The 9,771-nt window shown below is 47.1% G+C and overlaps 1 non-coding gene across 1 annotated transcript; it reads left to right on the top strand.

Annotated features, from left to right (window-relative positions):
* Positions 1 to 322: 322 nt before the first annotated feature.
* On the top strand, positions 323 to 425 carry LOC119816021. The gene has a single exon (XR_005285675.1). It is a non-coding gene; the product is annotated as a U6 spliceosomal RNA (small nuclear RNA).
* The last annotated feature ends 9,346 nt before the right edge of the window (positions 426 to 9,771 follow it).

The following is a 9,771-nucleotide window of genomic DNA, read 5'->3' as shown; positions in this document are numbered from 1 at the left end:
CTAGGACTCGGGAGCTGAAGGCAGGAGAATTTAGAATTTAATACTAAGTCACATGGAGAATTGAGGCCAGCCTGCATAAGGCCCTTGCAATGCCCAAGGCTGGGAGTTAAATCTGGGTCCTCTGGAAGAGCAGCCAGTGCTCTAACTGCGGAGCCACCTCCAGCCCTGCAATATTGCCACCCAGCATGCCACACTCAGTTCTACATCTGCTGCTTGGCCTGTGATCACAGCTGCTACAGCAGGTGGGTCTCCTGGGGGACCGAGCATTTCCACAAAACCTTTCTCCACAAGCATTCTTTGTTGTTAAAAAGTCAGAATTAATGTGCTCGCTTCGGCGGCACATACACTAAAATTGGAGCGATACAGAGATTGGCATGGCCCTGTGCAAGGATGACATGCAGATTCGTGAAGTGTTCCATAAAAGAGAAGTCAGGATTAAGTTATATTTGCTCCTAGGACAAAATTACATGCAAGAGCATCAGGTGTTTTGAGGAACACGAGTTGGTTATATGCAAATTTTTTAGCTTATATTTTCCCAGAATTTCAGATAATATAAATCCTTAACTGTCAAAATATATTACCATCTCAAATTTTATTTCAATCACCTTTTGGGGAGTTGATTTGGGGAGTCTTAGCAGTTAAGAGCACTGGCTGCTTTTCTAGAGGACCCAAGTTCAATTCCCAGCACCCACATGGCAGCTTACAACTGTAACTTCAGTTCCAGGGGATCCGACACCCTCACACAAACATACATACAGGCAAAACATCAATGTACATAAAATACAAATAAAGAAATTATAAAAATCTAAGCTGTGTTTCAATAGCCTTATTGGGTTCCAGGGTGCAGTTTCATGGTAGCGTGCTTGCTTACCAAGGCCCCGGGTTCCATCCCCAATACAGGAAACATCCCAGAGTCTTTAAACAACCCTGGCCGGATACTGATGTCTTCCTTATGTTTGCTTCTCAAATAATGTAACCAAAGTGTAAACTTTTTTCTCTGCTCTGTCACAACCATGGTGAGACTTGCCAGTGATGGGGGAGTCACAGACAAGTCTTTCAGAAATTCATGTCCAATTTGATGTCATCTGGCAGCTCAATGGTATGAATCCAAAACCACATAATTAATAGGGATTGATGGCATAGCTCAGGATAGAGCAAATTCTTGGCATGTGTGAGGCCCTGGGTTTGAGGCCTCGAATGAGGACCAAAAAAAGCAAAAAGGCATCTAACATGTATGAAGCATTTTCTATATCCTAGGCAGTGGGCATAGTTTTGCATATTGTTCTCCTTTATCACAATAATCTTATAGGCAGACACCGGTATTATTCCCGTCTACTCCTTTCGACAGAACTGAGCCATGTATTAAGACAGATGGTGTGTAACTAATACCAGCACTTGGGAGACAGGCCGAAGGATGCTGCATTCCAGGCCAGCCTAAGCTACAGAGTGGGAGTCAGGCCGAAGGATGCTGCATTCCAGGCCAGCCTAAGCTACTGAGCGGGAGTCAGGCCGAAGGATGCTGCATTCCAGGCCAGCTTAAGCTACAGAGAGATGTCCTATCTCTTTTCTCTTTGAGACCTTGTCAAGAAGGAAAAAAAAATGTTAGTAAAGATACTTAAGAAGGAATGGAGGTGGCTGGGTTTCAAACCCAAAGAGGTTGGGCTAGCAAAACGGCCCAGTGGATAAGGGGGCTTGCTACCCAGTCTGGTAACCTAGTTCAGTGCCCAGCACCCACATGGCAGAAGGAGGGAATTGAGTCACCAGGCCAGCAACCTCACTGCAGCCTCTCACGGCGTTTTCTCTAGTTCAACTCATGCATATGGATTCCTACACAGAAGCACACAGTAGGCCAGTCAGCTCTCCCATCCCATTCCTATGGGTCTCTTGCTAGAGTTAAGGTCTGGACAAGGATGATCGATCACCAGACCAGGTGAGACCTGAGCCTCACCAGCTCAATGCTGGGAATGTAGCAGTAACAGCTTTTTCTAAGTTTTAAATGTCACAAGCAGCAATAAAATATTCAGAGGGGGGGGAAGGAAGCAACGTGGCTCACATAAGGAGGTGAGTGAAATAATGAAAAGGGATTCAGAACAGCTCTTTATAGACTGTTTTGTTCAGTCTTGAAATGGCCCCTCCCTGGGGGTAGAGTGCTAAAACAGTTACTGCAGTCCCCACCCCTGGTGCCCACACCTGGTAATAATCTCTTGCAGCGTGCGAGTGGGACCCATAAGTTCTTCTAACCAAAAGAAAAACACATGGGGCTGGAGAGATGGCTCAGCGGTTAAGAGCACTGACTGCTCTTCCAGAGGTCCTGAGTTCAATTCCCAGCCACCACATGGTGGCTCACAACCACCTGTAATGAGATCTGGTGCCCTCTTCTGGCCTGCAAGCAGGATACTGTATACATAATTAAGTAAACCTTTAAAAAAAAAAAAAAAAAGAAAAGAAAAGAGAGGAAAGAAAAACACAGCAAAAGTGGTGTTTTGTCCCCCACACACGTGCATGCCTGGTGTAACAGGCAGAGGGTAAGTGTGCAAAAGTGGTGCAGTTCACCCCTGTGCATGCACTCCTGGTGTAACATGCAAAGGGCTCCGGCAGGTGTGATGTCTTGAAGGCTTCCACTCAGTTTCAGTTCAAACTGTAGTGACGCTAGCTCATGGGTCTGACCTACTCAAGTGAGCTGTTGGTTCATTTGTGGGGAGCTGTTTCAAAAACAGGGTCCATATATAGCTCTGGCTTGCATGAAACCCACGTAGAAAACAGGCTGGCCTCAAACTCACAGAGATCTGCCTGCCTCTGCCTCCCGAGTGCTGGGATTAAGGTGTGCACCATCACAGCCAGTCAAGTGAGCCCTTTAAAAGAGCTCCGAAGTCCAGAGTAATGGCAGAGGCAGCCAGATCTCTGCAAGATTGAAGCCAGCCTCGTCTACATAGAGAGTTCTGTAACAGACAGGACTATATGGTAACACCCTATCTCAATTAATTAATTAATTAAGAGAGTTACATAGTGAGACCCTAGGTAGGTAGGTAGGTAGGTAGGTAGGTAGGTAGGTAGGTAGATAGATAGATAGATAGATAGATAGATAGATAGATAGATAGATAGATAGATGATAGGTAAAATGTGAGCCTTGGCCTTGCCTGTAAATGCTACAGTTCAAATGGAAAGGAAAGGGATGTGGGCAGTTGGGAGCCAAGGAAAACCACAATGGCATAGCATTACAACAAACCTCACACAAGAGATTTACTGGGAGGGAAAAACCCAGGAGAGTTTCTGCCTCTTCTTGGGTGAGAAGCAGCAGAAAATTGAGCAGAGTGCTGGGCTTATATATGTATTTTCTTGTGGGGTTGGGGGAGGTTAAGAGCTGTTCAGGGGAGCCTGGGATTGGAAGGATGCTGTGGCTAGATCTTGGGGCAAACTCAGAGATTGGTGGGATTTTTTTCTTGTCGCTCTCTCCTACCTCTGGACTCAGAGTGGGCCTTAGAGCCTTTAGGACAGTTAGGGAAGTCTGGGGGCAGGGCCTTGAGGGTTTACAAAGTTTACAAAGGGAGTATCTGCCCACAGCTGGAAAGCCTTCCCTGCCGCCGGAGTTGGCATGAATAGCCAACATTCCCCATGCTCAGAGACTTGAGGAAAAGAGTCTTTCACTCTTCCTTCGTCTCCTAGGCCTCAAAGAAGCAAAGTCTGGAGGGACAGTTCAAAGGTTAAGAGCACTGGCTGCCCTTCCAGAACACAGATTCATTTCCCACCACCTGTCTGCCGGCTCACGACTGCCTGGACCTCCAGGTCCAGGGGCATCTGAGGACTTTGAAGAGACCAAGAATAAAAAGAAATGTAGACTTCAGAAATAAGAATATAGGAATGAAATACAAAGCTGTAAGCCTAGGAGAATGAGAGCAGGCTGTCAGTGGCTTTGTCCGCAGCTTGAGGATTAACTATTAACAGTGGGTTACTCCGCTTTACAACCCATAGCTCGGTCTGCAAGGCTGAAGTGGGCCTCTGCTAACCGAGGCTCAGCATTTAGATAACCCCTGGCCACTCAAGACCAACAACTGATGTGAGCTGAGTTGTCTTTTAAATGATGGGCTGTACCTGACTTTCTGGTTGTGCATTTTCCCATACCCTTCCCTGCTACACAAAACTGGCAGCATCAGGGGAGTGCAGAGCTTTGGTAAACACCATCAGAAAGCGCCAGAAGAAGACAGTGGGCTAAATACAAACTCTAGTTTAACTTTAAAAGCTCTGTTAATGAAAATTGCAAAGAAAGGAAATTTATATCTGAGTTTACCTCGAGATTGTAAAAACTCCCTTGCTCATGCCGGATGCTTGTCGCTTCTTGCTATAAAAAGGAGAAGTTTGGAAACCATCCTTTGCCACATCCTTTGCCACAGCCTTCTCTGGCTGTGGTCTCAGCTAGCTGATAAGCTTTCTGTGACCCATGGAGCTTTATTTTTTAATTTTTTTCCTGGAATAAACTTTGCTTCTGGTTTAATAGGCTTTGATGGTCTGTCCCCCCATCTTTGCACAACTCCCATGGACCCAACAACTTCTTCTGACCTCTATGGACATTTGAGCCAAAGGCTCATACACATAATTTTTTTTTAAAAAAAAAAATGTTTTTTCAAGAGGATTTCACTATGTAACCCTGACTGTCCTGGGTAAAGCAGGCTGGCCTTGAACTCAGAGATCTGCCTGCCTCTGATTAAAGGTGTGCGCCACCATCTCCTGGCACAATATCATAAAGATGTGAGCTGTCACGTGATTTACAGTGACAGGGGGTGGGGGTATAGGGTGGGGGGCTAGGGGAGGTGGTGGGCGGCGGTGGGCGGCGGTGGTGGTGGTAATGAATTGTGCCTATGATCACCAAGCTCTGGTAAGGAACTCACGCCTGCTGAAGACCATGGGTAGAGAAGCCCTGCCCAGACTTTGCCTGACAACTGACAGAATAAATGGATTTTGTGTGAAGAGGCTACATTTGTATCCACTTGTCCACAGCAGCAGAGTACCGGGTCTTCCTCGTACGCGGGTCTTCCTCGTACCAAGAAGGTTTCTTTCCTCTCCTCTCCACTCACAGGTCACCTGAAGGAGATGCTCCCTTTCTTTCCGGAGCATTTACCAGTCCTCCACCTGCACAACTTGGGTCTGGAAACCCAAGTAGGGTGCTGAGAGAATGAAGAAAGATGGATGCACACGCAGGAAGGCTGGGGCCAGGGGGCTGTGTGCAGCAACCCAGTACACAGCGTGTCCTTGTGCTCAACACAGGGGGAGGGGCTGTCTAGTCTCTGGCCGCAACCACAGGTTGTGAACATCCAGGAGGAGGCTGCAATTTCTATTGGCTAAAGCACACACTGGTCAACCCTTTGTGAGCTCCAGAACACACTGTCAGCATCTGCACTCAGACCAGAGGAAGGCTTACTCCCTATTCACCACACACACACACACACACACACACACACACACACACACACACACATACACACACACACACACACGGGGGGGGGCGGGGAGGGGGGAAGGACTGCTAAATTCTCCTGTGTGTAAGGCCTGTGTCAAATAGTACACATTCACTCAAGGGATCCAGACAGGGACCTTGTCTAGGCACCCAGCCCGCTGCCTGCCACCAGCCCTGCTAGCGCACTTTGGAGTGTGTTATGCTTGCGCTTTTGTTCCCTCAGTGGCTTTTAATTACTAGAGAAAAAACCCCCGATAATTTTTAACTTGTAAACACAAAAGGTTTAATTTGGTGGATTTTGAGATAGTATCCCATAAACTCCTTCATGGCTTTGAACTCTTTTTTAGCCGAGACTGGTCTTGATGCCGAGGTTACAGCTGTGTGCAGTTATGCTTAGAAGAAATTATTTATTTTGGTTCACAGTCTCAGAGGCACCAACCCACGATCATGGTAGGAGCACACGGAGGAATGAACCCCTTCATTTCATGGCTGGGAAACTAAAAGAGACCCAGGAGGTACCAAGGTGTCACTACCTCCTTCATGGGCATGCCCTCAATGACCTAATGACCTCCCCCTGGGTCTCTATCTTAAAGATCTCGCTGTCTTCCCGATACACCTTCGTAAGGACCTACAATATATATAACACATGGATCCTTGGGATACACTCAGATTCAAACTAAAGCAATAACCCAATGTAACATGCTTCTTATTTCACATCTTGCCTCCTTCAATGTCATATGAACCCCATGAGGATAGTGATTTTTCTCCTGGTGCTGACACTATACCCAAGGCTTCGTGGACACAGCCTTGCATATACGCTAGACAAGTGTTCTCCTGCTCAGCTGTGGCCCCAGCCTGAGGATAAGGATTCTGTCTGCTGTTCACTGGTGACCCAAGAACAGATAATTTGGTGAGCACATGAAGGCATGTTGGCCTCATGAGAGCATTATGTGCATATTATTACATGCTAATTTATGTGCATAGATTACCTTCGATGAGATCACTGTGCCCGCAGAGCATGTGGAAGGTCTCTGGGGCCAGCCTGGAGGTCAAGCTCTTGGCCTTCTATGCCAAGAATGCCAACAGGCTAATCTGGATAGGAAATGAGGTGATTTGTAATACAGGTCAACCTGACCACCAACTCAGCGTTTGACTCGCTGAGTTCAACTTGCACCAGTGACTCAGGATCAGATGAGCTCTGGAGCCTGCTTTGCCCCGTTGACTTCAGTCCCTTATGGAGGAGGCTAACCGTGAAGACAAAGAGCCTAGGGGCTGTTCCACTCTCCCTAGGGCCAGAGAGTGCATGAGCTGATCTCTGGGACACTGGCTGTCATTTCTTCCTGGAGGCTGCAGGTCATGTCCTAAGGAAGCAGCCTGAGATGGAGTTTAGAACACGGGCCTGGGACCCACCTCTGTGGAAGAGAAAGGATGGGCGAGCAGAACCACTGTGCACATCTGCTGACCTACAGCCCAAAGCTGAAAGGCAGTTAGAGGTGTCCAGAGTTTGTAGCAAAAAGGACCACCCATTCCATATGTTCACCTGGGAAGAGCCAGGGCCAGTTGGCTCTCTGCAGCTGAGACCATTGCTGTCCACACTCCAGCAGCTGATGGCAAATGTTTTCTTAAACAAGGGTCTAGGTACCTAGCATGGTGGCGCATACCTTTAACCCCAGCACTTGGGAGGCAGAAGAAAATGGATCACTGTGAGTTAAAGCCCAGCCTGGTCTACACAGCAAGTTCCAGGCCAACCAAGACAATATAATGAGACCTTATTTCAAAACAATCAAATAAAAACAAGAGTCTGAGCAATGCTTCTCCTTTCTTTAAACCTGCCTCTGCCCCTTGAGTGCTGGGATTAAAGGCATGTTCCACTAACACCTGGTCTAATCTTCTTCTTCTTCTTCTTCTTCTTCTTCTTCTTCTTCTTCTTCTTCTTCTTCTTCTTCTTTGTTTGTTTTTTGAGACAGGGTTTCTCTGTGAGTTTTGGTATCTGTCCTAGAACTAGCTCTTGTAGACCAGGCTGGCCTTGAACTCACAAAGATCCACCTGCCTCTGCCTCCCAAGTGCTGGGATTAAAGGCATGTGCCACCACCGCCCTGCCTAATCTTCTTTTTAGAATCATTTATTTTATTTCATGCTTATGCATGTTCTGCCTGCATGTATGTATTGCACTAGGTGTGAGCCTGGTACCCTTGGAGATCAGAAGAAGGCAGTGGCCACGGCAGATATAGACTACAGTGAAATTATAGATGGTGGTGAGCCAACATGTGGGTGCTGGGAATCAAACCTGGGTCCTCTGAAAGAGCAACTCTTTCTTTTTTCTTTTTTTTTTGGTTTTTCGAGACAGGGTTTCTCTGCAGCTTTTTTTTTTTAGAGCCTGTCCTGGAACTAGCTCTTGTAGACCAGGCTGGCCTCGAACTCACAGAGATCCGCCTGCCTCTGCCTCCCGAGTGCTGGGATTAAAGGCGTGCGCCACCACCGCCCGGCTAAGAGCAACTCTTAACACTGAGTCAACTCCCCAGCCCCAAGATGGTAAGATATTTAAGCTAAGGGCCCAATGGGTGGCCTCCATTCATTGAGGCAAGCCCTTGAAGCAGGCAGTCTTTGGTCCCTCCTGAAGATCTATATTTTATTTCTCAGCCATGAAATACAGGGGTTGAATCTTCCTGCCATAATGTTTTTCCTTTTAAACTGTATTAAACATGCAAAAAGCAGGCCTGGAGAGATGGTTCAGTGGTTAAGAGTGAATGCCGCTTTTGCAGAGGACTGAACTTTGTTCCTAGGCCCCACATAGATCAACTGACAACCCCCTCTAACTACAGCTCCTGGAGATCCAACATCCTCTTCTGGCCTCCAGGGAAACCTGCAAACACAAACATACAAATAAGAGTAAAAAGGAGGCTGGAGAGCTGGTCCAGTGGTTAACGGCACAGACTACTCTTCCAGAGGACCCGGGTTCAATTCCCAGCACCGGTATGGCAGCTCACAACTGTCTGTAACTCCAGTTCCAAAGTATCTGACACCTTCACACCAATGCAATAAAATTAATTATTAAGAAGAAAAGAACAGCCGGGCAGTGGTGGCGCATGCCTTTAACCCCAGCACTAAAGAGACAGAGGCAGGCGGATCTCTGTGAGTTCCAGGACAGCCTGGTCTACAAGAGCTAGTTCCAGGACAGGCTCCAAAACTACAGAGAAACCCTGTCAAGAAGAAGAAGAAGAAGAAGAAGAAGAAGAAGAAGAAGAAGAAGAAGAAGAAGAAGAAGAAGAAGAAGAAGAAGAAGAAGAAGAGAATAAAAAATAAAAAATATAATGCAGGAATTGTTCCCAAGGGGGCTGGAGAGATGGCTCAGTGGGTTAAGAGCATTGCCCGCTCTTCCAAAGGTCCTGAGTTCAATTCCCAGCAACCACAGGTGACTCACAACCATCTGTAATGAGGTCTGGTGCCCTCTTCTGGCCTCAGACATACACACAGACAGAATATTGTATACATAATAAATAAATAAATATTAAAAAAATAATTGTTCCCAAAATGCATTACTGCTGTCATGCTGGGGACTGGGCCTGAGGTCTGTCATACTAGGCAAGCAGTCTGCTAATGAGCTGCATGAGGCATCCCTCCCGTGCAGAACTCAGCAAACCTACAGCTCCACAGCTGAAATGCAGCCAGAGGTGCCCAACATTTGTGCCCAATTGAACTAACCATTCCATGTGGCCACCTGGGAAGGGCATGACCTCGGGCCAGGTGGCAATCTGCAGCTGAGGTCACCTGTTGGGCACACTCGGGCAGCTGATGGCGAGTGTTTTCGCAAACAGAAGTCTAGGCACCTAGCATGGTCCTGGATAACTTTAATCCCAGAATTTGGGAGGAGGCAGAGACAGGTGGACCACTGTGAATTCAAGGCCAGCCTGTTCTACATAAAGAATTCTAATACAGAATTTTAAACACAAACATAATTCTTCTTTTGTTTGGCTGTGATTTTTCTCTTTCTCTTATTTTTGTTTGCTTAACTTTGACCCCTATGGATATTTTGTCTTACCGTCTAGTTGGAAGAGGGCTGAACTGCATTCAGAAATTGAAGGAAGATGTGATCGTTCTCCCCACCCCAGTTTCAGGGACATGTAAAGGCTCCTACAGCCGCTTTCCCACTCCTGCCCCATCCTGCCGTACTGGACGTCTGTGGAAATAGCTCCAGGCTAGGCTGCACCTCCACCACCCCACCCAATTCTCTCGATCCTCTTCTAACTCAGGCACCCCTTGCTTTCAAGCTCCAGTCCATTAGCTGAGGCGGTGACCTTGACCCTAGCCTAGACCCTGAAAAT

Source organism: Arvicola amphibius, chromosome 5 (assembly GCF_903992535.2).
Source record: "Arvicola amphibius chromosome 5, mArvAmp1.2, whole genome shotgun sequence".
NCBI classification, from domain to species: Eukaryota; Metazoa; Chordata; class Mammalia; order Rodentia; family Cricetidae; genus Arvicola; species Arvicola amphibius.
This window is presented reverse-complemented; position numbering and strand designations above follow the sequence as displayed.